Source organism: Protopterus annectens, chromosome 1.part1 (assembly GCF_019279795.1).
Source record: "Protopterus annectens isolate FY-2018-M chromosome 1.part1, PAN1.0, whole genome shotgun sequence".
In the NCBI taxonomy this organism is placed as follows: Eukaryota; Metazoa; Chordata; order Ceratodontiformes; family Protopteridae; genus Protopterus; species Protopterus annectens.
The window spans coordinates 1,812,584,640-1,812,612,051 of NC_056726.1; positions in this window are offsets into that span (position 1 = coordinate 1,812,584,640).

Below are 27,412 nucleotides of genomic sequence, written 5' to 3' on the forward strand. Positions count from 1 at the left end.
AAAATTGAGAGAGAAGGGAACAAAGTTGAGACTCTCTCTTGGAAAGTAAATCAAAGTTAAAGTCTCCAAGGATGTATAGTTTCCTTTTCAAGCTGATGCATTTTAAATTTTTTGTAATAGTCTTCTCAAAAAGGTTATGTGAACAAGGAGGGCTACACGTGGGTTAATTTGTGCCCTCCTGTTTCTTGAGGAAGTACCCCATTAGCCTCAGTGTCAGAGGAGTGCAAGTTATGGGCTACAAAAGCAGAGGAGAGGTCATGTTGTCTTTTTAGTAGTAGTAATATGCTTCCACCTGGGTGGTTGTCCAGAAACGAAAGGCAGTCACTGTATATAATAGTGGAGAGGACAGTGAGGTGTTTGAGCCAGGTCTCGCTTATAGCTAGTATGTTTAGGTTCTTAGAAGTTAACCAGTGTTCCAAGCAGTCAGTTTTATTCATTAAGCTTGGAGCATTAATGTGACATGTCTTAAATATTTTGGTGGTGAGGCCTTATAAGATGTGGAACCTGAAGTAGAAAAATGGGGGACATAACAAGGATGCAAGAAATTTAAGGGGTCACAATGAGGGAGGATAAGTTGTAGGCAAAAATGCTGGAGGGATTTTAATGATGATCCTATATTGGTGAGAGATGACCTGAGCTTGGATTTATGTCTCCAGTTATAGCAAGTTTTTATTTTAGTATGTAAATGAGGTGTAACAATTTGCATAGAAATATTGGTATAGGTGAGAGAACCTAGCCTGCTACAGACCACCCTCCCAAACTCAGGAACCCCACTCGGCTTTCCTGAGAACATTGGAGAATATGAAGGTCTCTCCAAACACCATCATACTGGGTGACTTCAACTACCCAAACATAGACTGGGAGCACTACTCAAACCCCAACACCCTCGCCCAATGGTTCCTAGAATTTATAAACTCAAATGTTATGGAACAACTGGTCACCACTCCCACAAGAGGGGAAAACATATTGGACCTGATCATCACCAACATGGGGACTCTATGTTCCATACCAGAGGTATACCCCTCATTGGTAAGATCTGACCATAAATTAATCTCACTGGACATCCATATCCCATCCCCACCCCCAGCCAAGGAAACCACGGTGAAGAACTTCTCAAAAGCAAACTTCACACTTCTCAAAACCGAGGTAGAATCCTTCAAAGCCCCTGGGCCAGTGGAAAATACGGCCCAAACTGCAGAATTCTTTACAAACGCATTATATGGACACCTACAGGAATGCATGGATCGTGCTATCCCAAATAAAACCAAGACTCACTCCTACAAAGGAAGGAGACCTGTCTGGTGGACCCCAGCCATAAATAATCTATACAACAGAAGGAGGAAGCTACTACATGATAGAGCAAAATCCCAAAAAAGGAAGGCATCACTGATCAGTACTAGCAAGAAACTACGATCCCTCATAAAATCATCTAAGGCCAGCTTCGAAAGAAAAATTGCACAAGATGCTAAAGATAATCACAAGGCCTTCTTTACTTATGTCAGGAAACTGGGTGGCAACTCCCAGATATGCTCTGAGTTAGTGCAAAATGACAAAAAATACACTGAACCCACAGACATTGCCAACATCCTGGCAGACAGGTTCAGTGCAAACCCCCCCTTCCCCCACAAAAGAGCAAATGTCTATCCCAACACAGTGTAGCCTCCCTGACATCACAGATGCACAGGTGAGAGCTGCCCTCTCCAAAGCAAAAAGCACAGCATCAATGGGACCGGACGGTGTCCCGGACCGCATCTTACATGAGTTCCAAGAAGAACTGAACCCTCACATAAAGTCACTGTTCAGTCTCAGCCTTACTACAGGATATGTACCCAAGGAATGGTTTACAGCAACAGTGGTCCCACTCCACAAAGGTGGTGCCACAACGGACCCTGGAAACTATCGCCCTATAAGCCTGACTAGCCTGGTCTCAAAGCTATGGAGCATATCATCATGGAACTCATAAACAAAGACATTGGGAACCTCCAAACACTGGATCCTACCCAATTCGGCTTTGTTAAGGGCAGATCTTGCCTCTTGAACCTGGTCGACTTCTTTGAAACAGTCACCAAAGCCATAGATGAAGGGAAGGTAGTCCACACAGCCTACCTGGACCTCGCAAAAACCTTACACAATACCCTACTCGGGCATCATAAATAAGCTCACCAGCTTAAATATCAACCCCTATGTCACAAGATGGGTTGCAAATTGGCTCAGGGATAGAACCCACATTGTCAGAATTGCAGGTGCCATGTTAGACTCTAAACCAGCTACAAGTGGCATCCCACTCTCTTGTTCGGTATATATTTCTCTGAGGTACAGGCTAACATGGGAGGACTATGGCTGACAAAGTTCGCAGATGACTGCAAACTGGGTGCCATAATCGACTCACTGTCTGACAAAAACATCGTCCAATAGGGTCTCACAAAGATGGATAACTGGTGCCAGACCTAAAGCTAAATGCCAAAAAGTGCATAGTCATCCCCTTTGGGAAAAACAAAGTGCCCACAAATTACCAAATAGGTGGTAATCCATTAAGTACAAAAGAAGTAATTAGGGATTTGGGGACCCAAGTAGATAGCAATCTCTCCTTTGACAATCACGTTGCCAAAGTGGTTAGAAAGACCGTCTATATAGCCCACCTTATCATGAAAGGGTTCACATCTAGATCAAGAGAGGTCATTGTGCCCCTCTACTCATCACTCATCAGGCCCATAATTGAATACAATGCCCCATTTGGGATGTACCTTACCCGACACCTGCAGCAACTGGAAAGACTCCAAAAGTACCTCACCAAGAGGATCAAGGGACTCAAACAGATGCCCTATGCAGTTAGGCTAAAGAAACTCCAGCTCTACTCAGTTGCTTACTGCCTACTCAGAGGCGATCTATGCCTGACGTATAAAGCCATGTCCAAACCAGAATTAATGGACATGCTCCACCTCAGCAAATCCAAATCCCTTAGAGCTACATGCTCCAGGGACTTAAACCTCAGCACAGAAATAAATAGGACATGCTGGAGGGACAGATTCATATCCCAGAGGCTCCCCTCACTCTGGAACAAAATCCCAATCCATTTTAGGCAGAGACCCTCAATGACCCTCTTCAAGAGAAATCTTGACGAGTGAGTGGGAGATCGTAGGTTTACCCCTGGGATCTCTTCTGTGTCCCTACTAGACAGAGGCACAGTAAACTAACCTTAAAAGGGCTATCTTCTGTGACCTACTATACAGAGGCACAGTCAACTAATCTAAAAGGGTGGCGAAAGCCAAACACACTCTGGCTAGGCTTATAAATGCCCTAGGGCAGATAGCCTAGTATCAACCTATGAACCTATAAACCTATGAACATTAATTATACAATCAAAAATATGATATAGCACCACCTCTGGAATAAAAGTCCCGTGTAGAAGCAAATGAATGTGGAAATAATAACAAATACTGACAGCATCCACGGGTCTAACATGGCAGTTCTGTATCTCTTCTGGAGAATTATATAAAATAATCACAAAAGGTTCAAAGAGCAAAAAGCAGAAACAAAAATCCGTAGTTTAAAATGCATTTAATGACATAAACGGTAAGCACTTTCACCATATAGGCCTCATCAGACATTACCGTTTATGTCATTAAATGCGTTTTAAACTACGGATTTTTGTTTCTGCTTTTTGCTCTTTGAACATTTTGTGATTATTTTATATAATTCTCCAGATGAAATACAGAACTGCCGTGTTAGACCCGTGGGTGCTGTCAGTATTTGTTATTAATTATACAATGACTGTCCATTAATATTCAAAACCAAGAATGCTGATTGGCCAGCCCAACCAACGTGCCCATTGTAAATCTGAGAATATACTACCAGGAAAAGGTCTGGTCTCCCGTACTTTTTTTCTATTAGCATATCTCATATTTTTTTTTTTTTTACTTTTCTTCCTTTTTTCCACAAAAAAAGAAAATGGAAGACCTGAAATGAATGAGAGGAGAAGGCACAAAAAAAAAATAAGACAATAATCAGGTACATTCTGCAACACTAAAGAAACTTACCTGATTATCCCTTTATTTTGTCTGTCCTGGCTCTGCCAAATGTGAAAAGACTCCCAATTTCTTTTTTTATTAAAAAAAAAAAGAGAGCGATGGAGATCTTTTCTCTGTTGCTACCCCTGCACAGCACTGATGTACCACGTAAGCATGAGAAAACAAGTCCCATACGCATGTGCAGTACATCAGAAAAAGTCAGAAGGCTACCAGAAAAACATGGTCAGCATGGAGGCATTATACAAAGACATTATTTAAGAAAAGTACGTTTTTTTTCCTTAAATAATGTCATTGTATAATAGCAATAACTGTTGTTGTATATTGAAATTTACCCACAGTTGACTTTATTTAATCATTTGGGCTTTGGCCTTGTGATTAAACCACACCAACTGTGGGTAAATCTTCAATATACCACACCAACGTAATCCGTTACTACTTAATTAGTTGTTTTAATAGGATTATGTACCATTTTCTTAGTAGTAGGGTTGTGGAATAACACTTGAAGGAGTTGAATAGGGTGGTGTAATTTGTAGCAGTAAAAGGGTGGTTTAGAGAAATTTATTGATATGGCTTTGATATGGTTTATCTCTGCAGCATAAAGAATTAGTAGTAGGCAGAGGACAGGAGTGAAAGTGGAGGTGTGGAGAGTTCTATACTTCATGGGTATCAAGGTGTGGTAGGAGATGTAATAAGGAGTGCTAGGGGGAAAATACAGTAAAACGATATGGAAGCTTCAAAGGCTTTTAATAGCCAAATGCATTTTAGTGTGTATTAGAAGCTGTGAATTCAGAGTTTGACTTGAGTGAGTTGGGCATGTGTGCTGAAGTAATGGGTAGAGCCAAGCAGGGCACGCCTCCTAGGATTTTCTGGACAATGTGATTGTGCTGTTATGATGGTTAGAAAGGAAATGATATACAGGACAGATATGATGATGGCACGGTAGGTGGCAGTGTGAAACAGACTTCAACTTGGATACCCAATTGCAGCTATTTGACAAACAAAACTAATTCCAACTTGTGAAATCATGCAGCTCGATAGTTAGTATTTTGAAGCGTAAAACAAATAATTTTGTCTGTTGTTAATTGTGTTGCTTTTATCTATGGCTGTGTTTTTGTACAAAAAGCAAGATATAAATTAGTCTTACATGTTTTTATGCATTAGGTCCTAAATGTTAATAGGAGACTAGTTGAGGACCAACGAGTTAAAAAGAGAAACACATCCATCCACACACACACACACACACACACACACACACACACACACACACACTCACACACACACACACACACACACACACACACACACACACACACACACACACACACACACACACACACACACACACACACACACACACACACACACAGACAAAACCACATGCAGACACTGGTAAAACCACACTTTCCCAGTACTTCAGTTGAACTAGCACATACTACAACTGACTGCTATTCATACGACCACTCACTGGACTGCACCACATATTCAGAATATAGCCGGCCTGTACCTATTATATGATTTTGAACATTCAGTCCAACAAATAACTCACCAGTATTGCCACATTACTGAGTCCCCCTCATGCACAGACACACACATACACACACACACACACACACACACACACACACACACACACACACACACACACACACGCACACACACACACACACACACACACACACACACACACACACACACACACACACACACACACACACAGACACACACACACACACATTTATGATCTTGTAGTTGTCCATGTGTGGGTGAATCATTTAAGTCAGGCTACCATTGGGAACTGTAGACAAACATCATATTTCTCTATATTCATGTCTTCAGAGAAGGTAGGGCCTAAATTCAAGGATAAAGTCAACTAGCTTCAGCAATTGTCTAATAAATTGGTATAATTCTAAGGAGATCCAGTGTGTATCTGCATTGGATAAAATGGTCACCAGACCCAACTGCTTTATCAGGGATGGCCTGAACCTTTCACCCTTTTGTTTTTGCATACTGGCTAAAACATGTGTTACCCTTTAGTGCCTTTTTTACAGGGTTCACTAGATATACATTCCATTTAGTCAGTTTCAGTCTGGATAATATCAGACTAGCATTGGTGAATGCCAGGAGCATAACAACAAAACCTCAGATCATGAGACCTTCCATACCCTGGAAGACAGCAGTTGTGTAATTACAGAAACTTTTTTCCAATGTAGTGATAGCACTCCCTCTGTTCCAAGGTACAATGCTTATCATGCATTCAGACCCACTAGCAATTATGGGAAACATCTATATTTATTCATAACACAATTGTATCATGCTACATTCTGTATGATGCAAATATAGAACTGGATGAAGTTATAATTACACTCGATAATATTAATTATCATATTATAGCTAATTATAGAACCCCGTCTGTAACCTCCTCAGAACATGAAGAATACCTTAACAGTTAGAAAATGTAATTGTTGAACCAAACATCTTTCTTATGGGTGAATTAAACTATCCCCACATAAACTGTCAACAAGAAATCTATCCAGAAATTCCTCTTCTTTGTCCATGTGAATACACTTGACCAAAGTGTTCCCTTCCCATCAGAAGTGTTAATTTTCTTGATCTTGTCTTCACAATTGTTTCACCCAGTTGTACCACCCTGGTTGTTGCCTCCTCCTTATTCAAAAATGACAATCTTGCTGTAACCTTCTCCCAGAAGTCCCGCTTCACAGCCCCTGATATATCCTCTACATTCAGGGATTACTCCAAAACTAAGTACTATTTACTGACCTTATTTATAACCATAAATGGTATCACTCACCAGCATATGTTGTACATAACGCTGCTGCCTACTCATCTGGATTTGAACCCTCTTGGATTGATGCATTCAGTAAAGTGTAAGCATAAGGGCAAGTTTAAAACTAAACTCATACGGTGGAACTACCACATCAATAATCCAAATAAGAAAAAGAAACAACACTTGGCCTTCCCAAAAATATGTCCATTTCAACATTACTAAAAGCGAAACCGAAAAAAATACACTGGGAGCTCCCAATAAGAGGAACGAGTTGTAGAAAAAGTTTATTCGAACTAAAACGGATTTGAATAAACTTTTTCTATGACTCGTTCCTCTTATTGGGAGCTCCCAGTGTATTTTTTTCGGTTTTGGTGTTAATTCACTGGCATCTACGTGGTTCAACATTACTAAAAGGATATTAAAATGGTAATTAAGTCCTGCACACTTACCATAAGGAAATACAGTGCCAACTATGTATTTAAAGTGGTAGCTAGTTCAAAAGACAATTATCAGGCCTTTTTCAGCACTATTAGGAAGCTTAGAAATAACTAACAATTCTGTAATGAACTCAGCTCTAATGGTGCCACGGTTTTTGACTCCAAGGACGCTGCTAATATTCTTATGCACATATTCTCTTCCAGCTTCACACCGCATGTGTCCCTCCCATTTCCTATCACACCCCTTATCCTGAGATCATTTTTGGACCAAGTACTTTTAGCACTTTACAAACATTTATAGGTTTTGACAGTATCTTTAGATGTTTCATGTGAAGCTCTAGCAACTTCCCCCTACCACCACTTCAGCTTGAGTCTGTCTACTGGTTGTATCCCTGATGTGTGGATAACAGCTGCCATGGTGCCCTTACATAAAGGGACCCCCCACCTAATAACTCTGGGAATTACAACTCTAATAATATTGCTAGCACATTTTGCAAGGCCATGGAATATATTACAGCAGACCTAATAAACAACACTACATATGACCTTATATTCCTAAAACCACACCACCTTGATATTGCAAAAGCCATATTATGCCGGTTTAGCCTGCTTTGAGTTTCTTTCAAAAAGATATTGAGGGCATTGGTAAGGGGCATACTGCCAATGCTACTCACCTAGACCTTTTTGTGGCTTTTGCCATTATATGCCATGCTGTGATTATTGAAAAACTCTCTCATCTCTACATTAACTTATAAATACATTGCTAGATAGGTAAATGACTGACAGAATCCATGCAGTTAATGTCAGGGGTGTTTGCTCTAGGCAGAAATGTATCACCAGTTGTTACACAGTTCTCTGTCCTGGGCCCCCTCCTCTTTGGTGTATGCTTCTCTGGTATCAAAGCTGATGCCAATGGACTACATCTAAACACATTTGCTGTGCATTACAAACTGAGACCAGTTATTAAATCCCCATTGTGATATTAAATTCACCAGCAAGGGCTTGACCAAGCAAATGCTTGATGTGTTAATTATAGACTCACTGCCAATGCCAAGAAATGCAGTATAGTTTATTTTGATAAATTTAGCATTACTTCCAATTACCATATGGATAATTTTCACTTAAATCTGATACAATTATGAGGGTCTTGTTTACTTTTTTGATAACAGACTCTCCTTGACCACCATGTGTCTGTTGTAGTTAAAAATCCTTCTACGTTGAACAGCTAATCCTTTGTGAAATCTTCTCAAGGTCCAAAGTAACTACTGTCTCACTTTACTTTCTTGTTAGGCCGTCATTTAATAGAATGCCCCCTTTGAAAATTACCTCACTAAGCAGTTAAACCATCATAAGAGAACTTAACACTTTTTCAAAAAAAGATTTCAGATCGCTGTACCCTTAGCTACTTTGACACTCTGATATATTAAAGTGCTGTCCATCACTCCATGTAATATAGACTCATGAGGGGTAAGCTTTGCTTATCCTCCCATGCTATGAATAACAAGACATAAAAAGGCAAAGCTTTACCTCAAGTTAAAAAAGGTTGTATTCAAGTACTGTTTAAAACTTGCAAATGAAGTAGATCTCATCATGTATTTGTTGAAACCAGCATCAACTTGTTCTGTATTGTGTTAATTGTGATTTTCTCATACATTTATTGAAAGTTTCTATGATGTATTTCAGTCCATTTTCTTACTTTTTGACTTTGAAGCTCATTGGCTTTATTGTAAAACTGTTGACTTCCATTTCCTTTTCATAGGTTCATAGGTAGGTACTAGACTATCGGCCCTGGGGCCTATACAAGCCCAGCCAAAAAGGTACCCTGGCTTTTCCCACCCAAGAAAATTATTTTCCTGTGCCTCTGGCGAGCAGAGCCACAGAGGTGATTCCCAGGGTGAATTTCCTATTTCCCATCCAATCATCAAGATTTTTCTTGAAGAGTACTAATGAGGAGCTTTGTTTGATATAGATAGGTAGTTTATTCCAGAGTACGGGAAGTCTCTGGGACAGGAATCTATCCCTCCGGCATGTTCTGTTTATTGTGGTGACAAGGTTTAGGTCCCTAGAGTGTGTAGCTCAGAGGGATTGGGATTTCTTTAAGTGGGCCATGTCCAACAGCTCTGGGTTTGACATAGCTTTGTATGTTAGGCAGAAATCACCTCTGAGTAGGCGATATGCGACGGAGTAAAGCTGGAGTTTTTTGAGATGGTCTGCATAGGGCATCTGTTTGAGGCCAGTAATCTTCTTTGTGAGGTATTTCTGCAGCCTTTCCAGTTGTTGTAGATGTCTTGTGAGGTACATAACAAAAGGGGCATTGTACTCTATAATGGGTCTAATGAGTGATGAGTAGAGGGGAACAATGACCTCGTTTTTTCTGGATGAGAAACCTTTTCTGATGAGGTGTGCCACGTAGAAGGATTTCCTGACTACTGTGGCAATGTGATTATCAAAGGAGAGACTACTGTCCACCTGTGCCCCAAGGTCTCTTATCACATTTTCAGTGTTAAGTATACTACCGCCTATGTTGTAGCTCATGGGTACAGAGTTTTTACCAAAGGGGATGACAATGCACTTTTTGGCATTGAGCTTGAGACCATGGCTTTGACATTACAAGAAATAAATTCTCCTCACCACTACTAAAGACACCGAGGGTAGGCAAATGAACAAAGAAAAAAGACCTTAGATGTCATCCACAGCTTCAGGCTTCAGACTGTTAAGACACAATTTATTAATCGCTTAAAAAGTGAAGCTGACTGGATGTAAACTTCACTAGAATATGATGAACTGAAAATAGTTGAGTATCCAAACTGTTGTCATCCACAGCTTCAAACTTCAGGCTGTTAAAACTCAATTTATTGAAAGCTTAAAAAGAGAAGCTGACAAAATGCAAACTTCACTGAACTGTTGTCATCCACAGCTTCAAGCTTCAGGCTGTTAAAACTCAATTTATTGAAAGCTTAAAAAGAGAAGCTGACAAAATGCAAGCTTCACTGAAAAGATTAGCCTAGTAATTAACATCCACAACTTTAGGCTTCAAGTTGTTAAAGCACAGTTAATAGCACAATTGATAGCTGCTTTGTAAGGAAAGCTGACAAAAAACATCCACAACTTTAGGCTTCAAGTTGTTAAAGCACAGTTAATAGCACAATTGATAGCTGCTTTGTAAGCAAAGCTAACAAAAACATATACTTCACTGGGGCATAAAAAGCTGAAAAGATGAAATTGTCCAAACGATGAACGCTTTCGGCAGATGCCTTCTTCAGATCGTATAAAAATGTGGTTAGCTCTTCCTGTTTATAAAGGAAACACAATCAAGAGCTGGTAGCTGATTGTCTTTAGTGTTCTTAAAGGCACAGGACAAAATAAATGAACAAAGTGGAGATTTGTCTCCTATAATGTAGTTCAATGTTAAAATGCTAGAATCATATATTGTTATGGGGTAGGTTTCTTCTAGATTTTAGAACAGGTCTGAGAGATACTATTGTATTAAGACCTGGGGGTTGATTAGCTCTAAAATTATTGATCCAAAAGATCTCTCTTAATTCTGTCCTGTTGTGGACATCTCCTTTCCTGATGTTTTGGGTGACCACTTCCACAGCTTTAAACAAGAAATTATGCATAGGATGGACCAATACATGTGCTGCTAAGGCATTATGTGGAACTTTCTGATCAATGTCTCTGACATGTCCTAGAATACGATCCTTCATTTGTTGGTCAGTTTTACCAAGATAGAAAGCTTAGCACTTGCGACAGGTAGCCAAATAGATAATGTGGCTAGTAGTACAATCAGCATAAACATCAAAATGAAAGTTACGTCCAGATACTGGATGGATGAAAGTATTACTAGTATCTAAGTAAAAACAAGCTATGCATCTGCAGCATTTAAAAGTACCCTTGTGGTCTGATAGTAAATCACCATGTTTAAAGCCATCTTTATGGCATAGTAATCTCTTGATGTTCTTTTTATTCTTATAGAGAAACCTAGGTCTCTCTCCAACGATGTTCTTTATTTTATCATCTGCTGTCAGAATCGGCCAGAATTTCCTGATCACTTCACAGACCTGTCGATTGTCTGAACTGTAAATAAGCATACATCTAAGTTGTTGAGGTGTTGTATCATTAGACTGTCTTCCTAAAGCTTGTTCAGACCTCTCTGAGTAATAAGGTTGACCTCTTTGCTTTCTATAGGCTTGCACCTGTGATATTGGTGGAAAATTATTTTCCTGGTAGGCCCTACCCTTCAAATATCTACGTAGATTGGATTGGTCTTCCAAGAATTCCTCCTCATCAGTACATAGTCTTGAGACTCTTAAGATTTGGTTGTCAAAGATGTTTTCAAAAATATGTCCTTGATTCATGCTCTGCCTGTGTAAGAAATGATTATGCCAGGTCTCTTTCCTATGTACCCCAGTAGAGAGACCTTGAATTGGATGTAAACGTATCTTGACATCCAAGAAATCTATGACTGAGGATGAGTATTTCATTTTGAACTCAAGGAAGTCAGTGCTGTTAATAAAGCTGACAAAAAGATCCACTTGGTCAATGCCTCCTTTCCATAAACAAAAAATGTCATCCACAAAACGCCCATAATAGACAAGTGCATTCTTCCAGATATTTCCATCACTGAAGATTGTTTTAAATTCCCACTCAGCCAAAACCAAGTTTGAATAACTGTTGGCACATGGAGTTCCCATGGCCACACCCTAGGTTTGCAAATAAAAGGTATCTCCATACATAAAGATGTTATTCTCCAGGACTAATACCAGCAGAGAACAAAGAGGTTCCGTTGTTAAATTATGACTAATCAGAAAATCATGTAAGGCCCTCAGACCATACTCATGGGGGATCACAGTAAAGAGACTGGTTATGTCCATAGTTACAAGTAGAAGGTTATCAAAACCATCCAGAGACTTAACAGTGGAGAACAAGTCTTTCAAGAAGCTGCCTGTATCCTTTAGGACAGTGGTAGCATAAGGCAAAGCTTTCTTGAGTTCATTTTCAACATACATGGATATGGATTCAGTGATCCATCCTCTCCCAGAGACAATGGGATGTAAGGGAGGGTCCAACAGATCTTTATGTATTTTAGGTAATCCACCAATGCTGGGAAACATAGGATGAGGTGTTTCAAAAAAGTCATATAAATCTTGACTGATCCTCCTCTCCATCAATAGATCATAGGTGCTCCCTCTGATACGTTCAGTTCTCTGATTTACTTCTTTCTTACTCAATTTGCGAAAAGTCATGTTGTCATCCAACATCAGTAAAACTTTATTATGATACCAGTCTGCATCCATCACTACTATGCAGCCACCTTTATCTGCTGGTTTGATCACCAAGCTATCTGTCCTTCTCAACTGTTGGAGAGCCTCTTTTTCTTACCTGTTTAAATTATAGAAACAATTCTTAGCTTTATCTGTTGTACCTCTCACCTTATTTATCTTATCCTCACACAATTTCATAAAAAGTTCTACTTGAGGAGGATTAACTGGAGTAAATAAGCTCAATTTCTTATAGGTCTGCTGTTCTTTCGTAGAACCTTCTCCAAAAATACATTTCAGGGACACGTTCCTGCAGAACAACCTAACATCCGTCGTGAATTCATTCACATCAGAAGAAACAGCTGGAATAAAACACAGTCCCTTATTTAACAGGCTGAAGACTTCAGGATCCAGTGTGATTTTGTATAAGTTAACTACTAAGTCATTACCCTCAATATTTAGTCCACAAACTTCTTCCGTTTGTGTTCTTGACTCTGCATCCTCTGTGGACTGTACGAATTCTCCCTCACAAAAACTGGCAACGGCCAGTTTACTGGTAGGTGCGTCGTCGTTTCTTTATGTCTAGTAGCACAATTAATGGTGGTATTGGAATTACTACCATCATTGGTATCGTTAGTACCAGTACCTCCCTGATCCCTGGTGACAATATCAATGCTGACAGTAGGAACCTCCTCTCCTGTAGATGAAGTCGAAGAGGGAAGGGAAGTTGATGAGGTAGTAGTTGTTCGAGAAGGATGCAAAGTGTTAGCAGTCTCTTTTACAGCCAAACCTTGTGTGGCTTTCCTTTGTTTGGTAGTTGAAAAATGGGGACGTCCTCGACTGGTATTATCCTCTCTAGGCCATTCAAAGATATGACCATTAGTGAAATCCCTATGATCTCGATTCAGTTTACCCATTTTTTGTTGTTTAAGCTTATTGTCATAAGTGTTTAAGTTCACTTGTAACTGTTCAATCTGACATAGATGCTGGTCCTGCAAATCACAACATTCCAGTTCTTCTTGTTTCTTAGAAATAAAAGAGGAAATTTGTTCTTCTTCAGGTTTAAAAAAATCGATGAGCAGCCTCATGTATTTTTGGCTAGTTTCCAAATTGATCCTTTGCCATTGAGCTAACAGCTCCGGATAGGTGTTTCCATAAGAGGGAAGGCATTTAACTCTCATTCCTCTTGGCACTATCTGATGAAATAGGCAAGCTTCCAAGTGAAAGCATTGCCATTGAAGCCTTTTAAGGCGATAAGCAGCATTTTCTACTTCACGAAGCATGTTAGAAAAACTAGCATCTACTGCAAGGTTTGTAGTATTAGGTGCTAAACAGTCACTGCTAAAATTAATAGTTAGAAGTGAATTTGCAATGTCTTTAGAAAAACCAGGAAAATTACATGATTTCGTTTTCACTGCTGCTCCTGTTTGCCCTTCTGCCATGTGTAGAGTGGGAGAAACAAACAACAAAACAGGAAATAAATTCTCCTCACCACTACTAAGACATCGATGGTAGACAAATGAATAAAGAAAAAAGACCTTAGGTGTCGTCCACAGCTTCAGGCTTCAGACTGTTAAGACACAATTTATTAATCGCTTAAAAAGTGAAGCTGACAGGATGTAAACTTCACTAGGCTTTGACACCAGGCATCTGTCTCAGTGAGGCCCTTTAGTAGGATGTCCACATCATTAGGAGTTTCGATTATGGCTCCTAGTTTGCAGTCATCTGCGAACTTCATTAGCCAAAGACCTTCTTACAAACTTTTCTTGCAAACTATGAGTGATTGTCCATTCATACTTTTTTATCTGGTTTCTGTGCTTCATGATAGTAGTTCAGATGTTCATGTTTGTAAATCTCTTCTACTGTCCGAGGTTCATTGTGTTCCTTTCCATTTGTACTGTATTGTCTATATTTTCCTTTAATGCAGTGTTGACATGTATGAATTTATTCAGTGCATTATTTTGGTGCTCTCACTTACTGTTGGGTCATTTAGGTTCCAGTTTAATGCTGATTTTATATGACAAAACTACTTATAACATTCTGGTTTCCTGTGCTGCTCTATATGTTGTATAAAATTTTCTTAGGAAGCTTCAGTGCATTTGTCTGCATTTTCTCTTAACACCCATGGCTCATTAAATTTCATAGCATTGTTCTAAGCTGGCTTCCCTTGTCAGTTAACTTTACAGTTAACATGCAAAACATGAAAGTCTAGGCTGTAAGGAACAAAATAACACTAAAATTGTTTTTAAATGATATACCGCAGTAGAGACATATTATTTTGATTTAGTTGTTATTTATATTTTGTAGACCAGGTTAATTTCATTGGGCCAATGACCTCTTTACAGGGAAGACCTGCGGTGTTATTCATATTGACAGGAGGAAATTTAACAAGGGCAGTGCTGAACTTTCTCTACTCTTTTTAATAAGCACTTTGGGATCTTTTACATCCACATGAGCTACCATCAACTTAGACAGATGAAGTCTTGGTTTAAGATCTCAGATATTAACCACTGTCTGTGACTTGTTAAGCTCAATTTTCATATTTAAGTTAATATTTTCATAACTGAGTGTGCTGCATACTATTGAGAGGCTTGATTTAAAATGTCATGGTGCAACACAGAAAGATACACCATTACTATTCATATATAATGAACTGTACTAGTGATATTGCTACTTGCCTGTTTTGTATTAAGAGAATATGCTTGTTATATATAATGAATCAGAGATTGCTGTTCCTTGGAGTAGGGACAATATGGCATATCTTCAGGTTGATGAGATCTAGTTGCTTGAGTGTCAGTTATTCATGTCACCAGAAGAAAAAGGACAAAATGACAGTGTTTTCCATACAAAGTCACTGCTGATGGTGGTGTTTGATATACTATATATATATATATATATATATATATATATATATATATATATATATATATTTATATCTATATATATATATATATATATATATATATATATATATGGGTCTAGGACATTTCACTGAATGCACAGTTCACTGAAAGTCAAATTAGTGTGCACTTTTCACTGAAAGCTCAATTCACTGAAAACACAATTCACTGAAACACATTTCACTAAGAGTTATATATGGCTTTTTCCCCACTGTAGTGTGACCCTGGAGTTAGTATATATAGTAAGGGGGTGGGTGGGGGGCACCACCCCCCACATTAGCCCCCCACATTTTTTAAATATTTTGAACTATATACATGGATACTTGCGATTCCAATATATTAATCTTTTCCGAACATAATATATACTTAATATATATATATATATATATATATATATATATATATATATATATATATATATAGCTATAGCTATATATATACACACACACACACACACACACACGCACACACACACACACACACACACACACACACACACACACACACACACACACACACACACATACATCGACACACGCATGTATGTATACAGTATGAGGGTGAAGAGGTTTCACCCTTTTGGTCTTTAAGGCATTTGTATTTGCCATTTTGGTTCCTCAGTGGCTTGATGTTTGAAACATTATAGTAGAATTGAGGAGTATTCAAGATACAGCAATCTTGAATTTAGTATATGTTCTCTTTTTCGCACTTAAATTCTCACTGTTCCAAGGATCACAGTTATGAGACAACTTTGAGGGCATTTGCAAGCATATATTCCAAAAAAAGAGGGTGAAGTTTTATGAAACATAGTACTAGATGAATTTTGTAAGTTTGTGGGTTTGTATGTTTCAGGTCATTTTATGATATTCTTATTGATTTTAATTACAGTAACCCTTGGCCTCGTTATAGTTTAGTGTATATGAGGGCCTGAAATTCATGAGAAGCATGGAAGATTGATTCTAATTGAGAATAAGTTCATCCAGACTCAGATTTAAGAATAGCATGAATATATAGAACTGAAAGCAAAGAATTAAAAAAAAAAGCATTTATTCTCTTGTTTAATTAAGATGGCAAAATGTGATACTGAAATGGGTCTGAACACATGTGCCAGTGTGAGGAACTGCTAAAACAGAATGCTTCCAATCCACAGATATAATCCTTGTTTGGGACTAAGATTATAGTAAAAATACGGTTTACTATTGAGAATGCGAACGGCACTTGGGCGACAGTCGGACAGTCGAACGTATAAGGTCGTAAACAAGGATGTCGAAGACAAAATAATCAATCTAGGAACGGTTTTAATATGGGTCGAGGTAGGTGTTCAGTATTATTCCCTACTACAAACATCTTCCCTACCTCGACCCATGTTAAAACCGTTCCTAGATTGATTATTATGTCTTCGACATCCGTGTTTACAACCTTATACGTTTGACTATCTGACTGTCGCCCAAGTGCCGTTCGCATTTTCAATAGTAAACCTAAAAATACTTGCTTATGTATTTAATGACATGGGAATGTCTGACTGGGTAGGAGTCAACTTTCAGCAGAGGCCTGGGGAGGAAAATGCCAAAGTAATACAAAACATTTTAAGAACAATAATTTTACTGTCTTTAAAAATAATAATGACAATAATAAAAAAAGGTTTACTATCAAAAGCATGAAAATCACTTACGCGAACGGTAATTTCCGTGGCAAATGATGTCGACTCATACATATTAAGTAGTTTGAGTAAATGTAAACCAAAAAAATATATAAAACGGCTGCTCATTGGTCCCAGTAAGCTGATGTAAACCACAAAGTTGTTATAAAATACTCAAAGGAGTAGTGTTATTTGTAAGTAAAAACTGAAAAGATTCTAACGCTGTTTTTAATAAAAATAAAAGCGTTTTCGCTCCAGACACAGCTGAAGCTTCCTCAGAAAACAGATTTCAAATGGTGCCGCCAAAAATCCACATATATAGTCACGTCATTCCACGTAGACTAATTAATTAAAAACTGAAAGATACGCAGTGGAAAATATATTCCTAATCTAAATGTTAGTTACAAATAACGTAAATCAAACACATCTAGTGTGTAACAATCATACCTCATATCAGTGTTGACATACTCAATAAAATTTATATTTATTTACACTGTATAAAAAACAATAACTAATAAGTTAGTGTCAAGTGAAACATAAAATGTTATAAAATGATATAAAATAATATAAGATAAATCCTCATGTCACCAAGTTGGTTCTACTAAAATGTAAGTAGACTATATCTCTAATGCTAGTAGTGAAAATAAAAACTAGGTGTAATACTTATTTTATCATCATGCAGTTATGTACTGTATTAACGTGTAACTAAGTAAAAAACTATCTCCTGTAATTTCTCATTTTTAAAATACAAGAGATGTTACAATGGTCATTCAATCCTGGGAAACTAAACGAGTTTAACATCAATTGCCATTCTAACCGCAAACTTCAAAATAGCGGACAGGTCCACCCCTTGTTGAGTACGCTACCTCATCTATAGCCATAAAATAAAAACTGTGGCCTAGATTTTTCATACAGTGTTTTGCCAAGGCATTCTCTATTTTATTTTTCTTAACCGCATATAAATGTTCGTAGATTCTATCTCGGAATCTACGATCAGTTTTCCCAATGTAAAATGCCTCACAGCAGTTACACTGGGCTAAATATACTATAGATCTAGATTCACAGTTTAATCTATGGTAAATGTAATATTTTTTGTTCCTAATCAAGAAAGAATTTGCAACTTTAACTTCTTTACAGTAATTACAAAATCCACACTGAAAACAACCTTTCAGTCTTGTAGTGCTAGTTGAAATATTGTTCCTTTCGAGTATAGCTTTCAAATTACATCCTCGTTTATACACAAATCTTGGTCTATCCCCAAGTTTTTCAAATAGTTCTTCATTATTCAATACATAGTATCAATTCTTGGTTAAAATATATTGAATGTTCCCAGAGTTCATATTAAACGTTGAAATAAAGCTAGTGGAGAAGTGTTTGCTTGTTTCAACATTAACTATGCCAGAGTTGCTATTCTCCTCAAAGCTGTTCTGCCTTATTGTTACATTAATAGTATCATTTTGTGTTATTGGGTTGCTACGTCTTAATAGGGGAGGATAGAAACCATTTGAATGTTTAAATTCAATTTCATCCATTAATTCAATAAACATAGACAACGGATACTCTCTATTCATGAACATTTCCTTTAAGTTGTTACATTCATTTAAAAAGGCTGTTTCACGACTACACATCCTAGCAGCCCTTATGATTTGGCCTTTTATAATGGCTCTTTTTTGTTTATACGGGTGTGCGCTACTAAAATGTAAAAAAGAGTTGCAATATGTTGGTTTCCTGTGTATGGTAGAAAAATATTCTGAGTTAGTTAGATCTTTATACAATTTTACATCTAAGTAGTCAGTCTCAGTATCTGAAAAATTAAATGTAAACTTCAAGAAAGTTGTGGTCTCATTGAGGGAATCAACTAATCAAATAGATAGCCATCTTTCTATAACATACCCTTGTGCACAACTAGTAGAGATCATTTTGGCTAAATATCTGAAACTTATACCAGGAATCTGTAAAGATTCTTGGACGTTTCTTGAAAATATTAGCAACATCGAATTTGATAATTCATATAACTTCTTGACGATTGATGTGGTAGATTTATATACATCTATTCCTCATTTAGAAGCGATAGAATGGATCACTTTGATGTTAATTGATTTAAAAGCTACACAAAATGAGATAGACATAGCTTCAGAATTATTAGACATTATCTTGACATCAAACTATTTTACCTTTAATGGAAAATTCTATTTACAAAAACAGGGTATAGCGATGGGGTCACCATGCGGTGCCAGCGTCGCTAACCTTTTTATGGCATATTGGGAGCGTAAGTTTATATTTTCCAACATTAACATCATGAACCATATTAAATATTACACTAGGTACTTGGATGACATCTTTATATTATTTAAAGGGAACATTGAATCAGCTAGATTACTAGTTGATTCCCTCAATGAGACCACAACTTTCTTGACGTTTACATTCAATTTTTCAGATACTGAGACTGACTACTTAGATGTAAAATTGTATAAAGATCTAACTAACTCAGAATATTTTTCTACCATACACAGGAAACCAACATATTGCAACTCTTTTTTACATTTTAGTAGCGCACACCCGTATAAACAAAAAAGAGCCATTATAAAAGGCCAAATCATAAGGGCTGCTAGGATGTGTAGTCGTGAAACAGCCTTTTTAAATGAATGTAACAACTTAAAGGAAATGTTCATGAATAGAGAGTATCCGTTGTCTATGTTTATTGAATTAATGGATGAAATTGAATTTAAACATTCAAATGGTTTCTATCCTCCCCTATTAAGACGTAGTAACCCAATAACACAAAATGATACTATTAATGTAACAATAAGGCAGAACAGCTTTGAGGAGAATAGCAACTCTGGCATAGTTAGTGTTGAAACAAGCAAACACTTCTCCACTAGCTTTATTTCAACGTTTAATATGGACTCTGGGAACATTCAATATATTTTAACCCAGAATTGGTACTATGTATTGAATAATGAAGAACTATTTGAAAAACTTGGGGATAGACCAAGATTTGTGTATAAACGAGGATGTAATTTGAAAGCTATACTCGAAAGGAACAATATTTCAACTAGCACTACAAGACTGAAAGGATGTTTTCAGTGTGGATTTTGTAATTACTGTAAAGAAGTTAAAGTTGCAAATTCTTTCTTGATTAGGAACAAAAAATACTACATTTACCATAGATTAAACTGTGAATCTAGATCTATAGTATATTTAGCCCAGTGTAACTGCTGTGAGGCATTTTGCATTGGGAAAACTGATCGTAGATTCCGAGATAGAATCTACGAACATTTATATGCGGTTAAGAAAAATAAAATAGAGAATGCCTTGGCAAAACACTGTATGAAAAATCTAGGCCACAGTTTTTATTTTATGGCTATAGATGAGGTAGCGTACTCAACAAGGGGTGGACCTGTCCCGTTACTTCTTGAAGTTTGCGAGTTAGAATGGCAATTGATGTTAAACTCGTTTAGTTTCCCAGGATTGAATGACCATTGTAACATCTCTTGTATTTTAAAAATGAGAAATTACAGGAGATAGTTTTTTACTTAGTTACATGTTAATACAGTACATAACTGCATGATGATAAAATAAGTATTACATCTAGTTTTTATTTTCACTACTAGCATTAGAGATATAGTCTACTTACATTTTAGTAGAACCAACTAGGTGACATGAGGATTTATCTTATATTATTTTATATCATTTTATAACATTTTATGTTTCACTTGACACTAACTTATTAGTTATTGTTTTTTATACAGTGTAAATAAATATAAATTTTATTGAGTATGTCAACACTGATATGAGGTATGATTGTTACACACTAGATGTGTTTGATTTACGTTATTTGTAACTAACATTTAGATTAGGAATATATTTTCCACTGCGTATCTTTCAGTTTTTAATTAATTAGTCTACGTGGAATGACATGACTATATATGTGGATTTTTGGCGGCACCATTTGAAATCTGTTTTCTGAGGAAGCTTCAGCTGTGTCTGGAGCGAAAACGCTTTTATTTTTATTAAAAACAGCGTTAAAATCTTTTCAGTTTTTCCTTACAAATAACACTACTCCTTCGAGTATTTTATAACAACTTTGTGGTTTACATCAGCTTACTGGGACCAACGAGCAGCCGTTTTATATATATTAAGTAGTTTATATGGTCAACGCAACAAAGTCGACAAAGTCTGTTGACCATAGTTTTTAAATCCCCCATTCACAGCAATGCTGTGAATTCCTGCCCTGTGTACATCCTTCTAAATGGACATACACATGAACATCGACATTCCAAATGCCGCTCCTACCATGGGCGAGAAGGTGGCTGTCGGACATGTCAACGTCGACCTTTTGACTGTAAATCATAAAAAAAAAACAGCTTAAGTAATTATACATAGATTGCCCATACATGTCAAGCAGAGTGCCTCTTTGGCCCTCTTCAAAAGGAACCTTGATGATTGGATGTGAGTTAGGAAATTCACCCCAGGGATCACATCAGTCACCCTGCTAGACAGGGGTCCTAGGAAGTAAATACTATGGGAAGAAATAGCCAGGGAATTGTAATGGCTAGGCTTGTATAGGCCCTAGGGCCGATAGCCTAGTACCAACCTATGAACCTATGAACCTATAATTATTAAGCAACTGTATTAAATTAGACATAATATGGAAACATTGGTTAAGAATAATTACAAGTTATATGACAAAGATTTAATAGAGGAATTTTAGGCAGTTTATAGAGAAATTAAAGGTAACATAGTATAATACAAACAGGAATTGCAATACAAAGTGACAGAAAAGCAGGCTTATGGTATATTTGGAGAGAAAGCAAGGGGATAGAAGTTGATAGAAGTAAGGAGGTGAGTGCAGAAGGGAGAGTAAGGAGTTATAAGGTATGAATATGTATTTGTCCAAATTTAGGTTATAGTTTATCCTGGTGTTGAGCAAGAAAAGAGCCAGATTTTGTTTGGGAAGTCTTTCAAAATGGTTTTGAAGGAAGGGGGGAGGGTATTGACTTGATGGATAGAGATAAGGAGTTCCAGGCCTTAGAAATGTGATATGAGTACAGACAATGACCAGCAAATTTAATAGGGCTGTGGACAGACAGGAGTTTTTGGTCACTGGTTTCTAATGACTGGGATCATAGTTGTATATAGTGTTATTTAGTGCTGGACAAGCAGATGGATTATGGATAATTTTATAGGTGGTAAGAAGCTGTTTATTTTAGCTGAAAGGTATTTCTAACCAATTTACATTTTTAGTGTAAAAAAAAATTTCTAAGCTTGTTTCCTGCCTTTCCTGTAAGTAGTCTAGTCCAGATAGTCCAGATAAAGATATGTGGTATCCAGGACTGTTTATACGTTTCTGAGACCCCAAGCCTTTCTGTGTCTAGCTTATCAGTGGGAGTGGTAAGCACTAGGTAGCTTATCTAAAAAAAAAAAAAAAACACTTTATGCACAGCTACTTAGCTAGGGTTAAACTCTTCCCAGTGCCATAAAGTCTGCTCTTCAAAAGTTCCCCTTAGAACTAGCCAGTTTTTAGTTTTAGCAATCAAATCTGTTTCTCTGAGCTCAGGACTTGTCCAGAACTCGTTGTAAGCACTAAATAAGCTACAAATTTCTACATCACTCAACTTTCCTCACTTGTCTAGAGGAAAACAATTCTTTGTACTAAATAAATAAGCACCTATCCAGGCATGTCTAAGGGTCAGATCCCGGTGTTTTCTCCTGTCTACCTTATGAATCTGGGCATCTTGGGGCAATGCAGCAATTGCCTCATGTACACAGACAACCCTCTCCTCCTACCACCCAACATTACAACCTGTAAAAGATGCACTTATATAGACAGACTGGAAGCAAAGCTCGTTTCACCCAAGACCTGGACTAGACAGTCAAGAGGAGACGGTAAACACTTGCACCACACCACACTCATCACATAGTCCCTCAAAACCTACACCACCAAAACACACACATAGAAATACAAAACACACATCTACATTCACAGAGGGTCTCAATAAAAATCTGCTGAAGCAACAGGGACCTCCAAGGCAGAAACACATGGACCCTCCACCCCCCAACTCAACCCAAATGACACATAGCCCACAAACTCAGTGTGCCACTCAACCACAGCCCTTAAGGCATAACAACGTACCCAACACTCTAGTCATAGTTGACTCTATAGTCAAGCACACTGATGTTCCACTCACCAGGCTAAACAAGGAGAAAGTTACTGTCAGCTGCCTGTCGGGTGCTAGGATCCACCACATAATGCACGCACTCAGGTCACTCCACAACAAGTACAAATATGACTCTGTCATTGTCCATGTTGGTGTGAATGACCTGAGGCATACCTCCCTGGACTACATAAAAAGAGACATGGAGGAGCTTTCTGATCTTGTAGCCCAGGCAGGTATGACCCTAGCCCTGACTAGCATCCTGCCATCACCCAGAATGATACCACAGCACAAGGACAAAATGATTGACTTCAACAATTCGCTAAGCTTCTGGTGTCATTCTAAGGTGATCCAGTATCTATCTGCCTGGGATAACATGATCGACAGACTACGATGCTTTGCCAGAGATGGCCTGCACCTGTTGCCCTTGGAATACCGGATACTGGCTAAGGCTCTTGCCACCTCTGTAGTGCCTTTTTTAGGCAAGGTTCAAATGAGAAATTCACCATTGTAACAGGTACAAGCAAGCAAAATCTGAGGGTAATGCTACTCAATGCTAGACGTCTAAACCTCAAAATGCACTCACTCAAGGCACTCCTTAAAATGGAGAACATTGACATCTGTGCAGTGAAAGAGACCTGGTTCAAGGTTCCAGAGAGAACCCCTACAATACCAGGCTATAATTCATACCGCACCTTTTGGCCACCTAACCTGGACCAAAACACTAAAGGCGGAGGCGTGTCCCTATTCATTAAGGATATCCACACATCCAGGCTAGTTGCTCAGCATAATGCATCTGAGATTATCCAAGTGCAACTAACTCTGGGCAAGACCACAATCCAAATTGCAGCTTGCTACAGATTCCCCATCATGCCACAAGATTCCCACTCCTCATTTCTTGATACACTGGAAAATATTAGGGTACAACCTAGCACCCTAATAATGGGTGATTTCAACTACCCCACCATTAACTGGGAAAACTACTCATGTACCAACACTTTTGCTCAATGTTTTCTGGAATTCATAAATTCCAATGCCTTGGACCAACTTATCCACACCCCCACCAGGGGCAGCAATATCCTAGACCTGGTCATTACCAACATGGGCAACCGGTGTTCCACACCAGAGGTCAATTCCTCATTGGTTAGATCTGACCACAAGCTAATCACCCTAGACATCCACATCCCACCCCCACCCCCACCCCCATTAGGGAAACCACTGCAGAAAATTTCTCCAAAGCCAACTTCAAGTTTCTTAAGACAGAAGTGGCGAACTTCACGACACCCAAGCAGACAAACAATAGAGGTACGACTGCTGAATCCTACACAAATGCATTTTATAAGCACTTACACGAGTGCATGGATCATGCACTCCCTAACAGAACCAAGATGCTATCCTCCCAAAAAAGGAAGCCAACCTGGTGGTCCCCTGCCATAAACACACTCTACAACAGAAGAAAGAAACTGTTGCAAAAAAGAATAAAATCCCATGATTGGAGGAACTCCCTGGTCAGCCTCAGTAAGAAACTGAGATCCCTCATAAAATCCTCCAACGTTAGTTACGAAAACAAAATCACCACTGATTCTAAAGACACCTCAAAGCATTCTATAGCTATGTCAAGAATCTCAATGGCAACACTCAGATCTGCTCTGAGTTACAGCACAATGGCACTAAATATACAGAACCAACTGATATTACCAGCATCATGGCAGATATGTTCAGTGCTAATTTTACCCCCCTCTCACCCTCTAAGGGGCACATCAATATACCAGAAGAATGCAAATTTCCTGTAATCATAGCTGCACAGGTAAAAAACACACTCTCCAAAGCCAAGAATACAGCATCCATGAGACCTGACAATATCCCAGGCTGCGTTCTACACGAACTACAGAATGAACTGGCACCTCACCTAAGTACCATGTTCAATCATAGCCTCACCTCAGGCTTTGTACCTACTTAATGGTGCACAGTGTTGGTTATCCCACTCCACAAAAGGGGAGCCACCATGCACCCTGGGAACTACCACCCCTTATCCTGTCGAGCCTAGTCTGCAAGGCTACGGAATGTATCATCATGGAACTTATAAACAATGACATTGGCAATCTCAAAACTATGGACCCCACCCAGTTCGGGTTTGTAAAAGGCAGATCATGTCTCTTAAACCTGATAGACTTCTTTGAAGTGGTCACCAAAGTTGTAGATGAGGGTAAAGTAGTTCACACAGCCTGTCTAGATTTTGCCAAGGCTTTCAACACCATCCCCCACTCTGAAATTATAGATAAACATACTAAACTAGGTATAAATCCCTATGTCACAAGATGGGTTGCCAACTGGATCACTGACACAACCCACACTGTCAAAGTAGCAGACTCCAAATCTGACTTCAGACCAGTGACAAGTGGAGAACCACAGGATTCAGCCCTGGGTCCTCTCCTGTTTGGTATCTGCTTCTCTGAAGTACAGGCTAACACAGAAGGTCTTTGGCTAATGAAGTTTGCAGATGACTGCAAACTAGGAGCCAAAATCAAAACTCCTAACAATGTGGACATCCTACAAAAGGGCCTCACTGAGACAGATATCTTGTGTCAAAGACATGGCCTCAAGCTCAATGCCAAAATGTGTATTGTAATCCCTTTTGGTAAAAACTCTGTACCCATGAACTACCACAAAGGCGGTAGTCTACTTAACACTGAAAGTGTGATAAGAGATCTTGGGACACAGGTGTACAGTAGTCTCTACTTTGATAATCACATTGCCACAGTAGTCAGGAAATCCTTCTACATGGCACACCTCATCACAAAAAGTTTCTCATCCAGGAAAAAAGAGGTCATCGTTCCCCTCTACTCGTCACTCATTAGACCCATTATAGAATACAGCACCCCTTTTGGTATGTACCTCACAGGACATCTACAACAACTGGAAAGGCCACATAAATACCTCACAAAGAGGATTACCAGCCTCAAACAGATGCCCTATGCAGACCGTCTCAAAAAACTCCAGCTTTACTCTTTCGCATATCGCCTACTCAGAGGTGATCTCTACCTAACATACAAAGCTATGTCAAACCCAGAGCTGTTGGACATGCTCCACTTAAAGAAATCCCAATCCATCTGATTCCTGTCCCAGAGACTTCCAATACTCTGGAACAAACTACCTATCTATATCAAACAAAGCTCCTCATTAGCACTCTTCAAGAAAAATCTTGATTGGATGGGAGATAGAAAATTCACCCCGGGGATCACTTCTGTGGCTCTACTCGACAGGGGCACAGGAAAATAATTTTCTTGGGTGGCGAAAGCCAGGGTACCTTTTTGGCTAGGCTTATATAGGTCCTAGGGCCAATAGCCGAGTACCTACCTACGAACCTATGATATACAGTTGTGGGTTCTGAAAGGGGTATTTGCTGCAAATTTAACAACTCTGTTATAGTATTGTACAAGTTTTGATTTTTGGCATGCCTGAAGGTCAGTAAAGATGGGAACACCATAAAGAAGTGTTGGCAGGAGATAGATATGTAGTGTAAGTGTAGCTTTCATTGCATTGGTGAGAAAGTTTTTGGCCCTGTAACGCATTTGGGGTTTCTGATTAGTTTTTCTTAGGCAATTTTGCATCTGCTTGCATCTGATTTGAGGATAATATGATGGCTGTAGTCACATGCTATGTTGCAATTTGGATAAAATATTGAACAGTTCCTATTCTGGCACTGGTGCTATCATGGAGATTGCTTCACTTCATATTGAAGATCTATGTGAAAATAGAAGATTAATGTCCCTAGGGAGGTAGATAACAAGTATGTTCTTATATAAAACCAGAGTACAGACACATCTACAGTACTCCCATTATATATTCATCATGGGAGATATACAAATTCATCATTTTCAGTTGTTTCTGTTTTTGCAGAATATCTCTGATTTCTGACTCATATTTGTAATCTGTCCATCATAATATAGAAATGAGATGAATTTGTATGTCTCCCATGAGTCAGAAATAGATACTCTGCAAAAACAGAAACAACTGAAAATGATGAATTTATATATCTTTCATGATGCATTTATAATGGGAGATATACAAATTCATCATTTTCAGTTGCTTCTGTTTTTTGCAGAATATCTCTGATTTCTGGCTCATATTTGTAATCTGTCCATCATAAAATGTGTAGGTTTCTGTCAAATCATTTAGGATTGAGTTTGAGACTTCATACTCT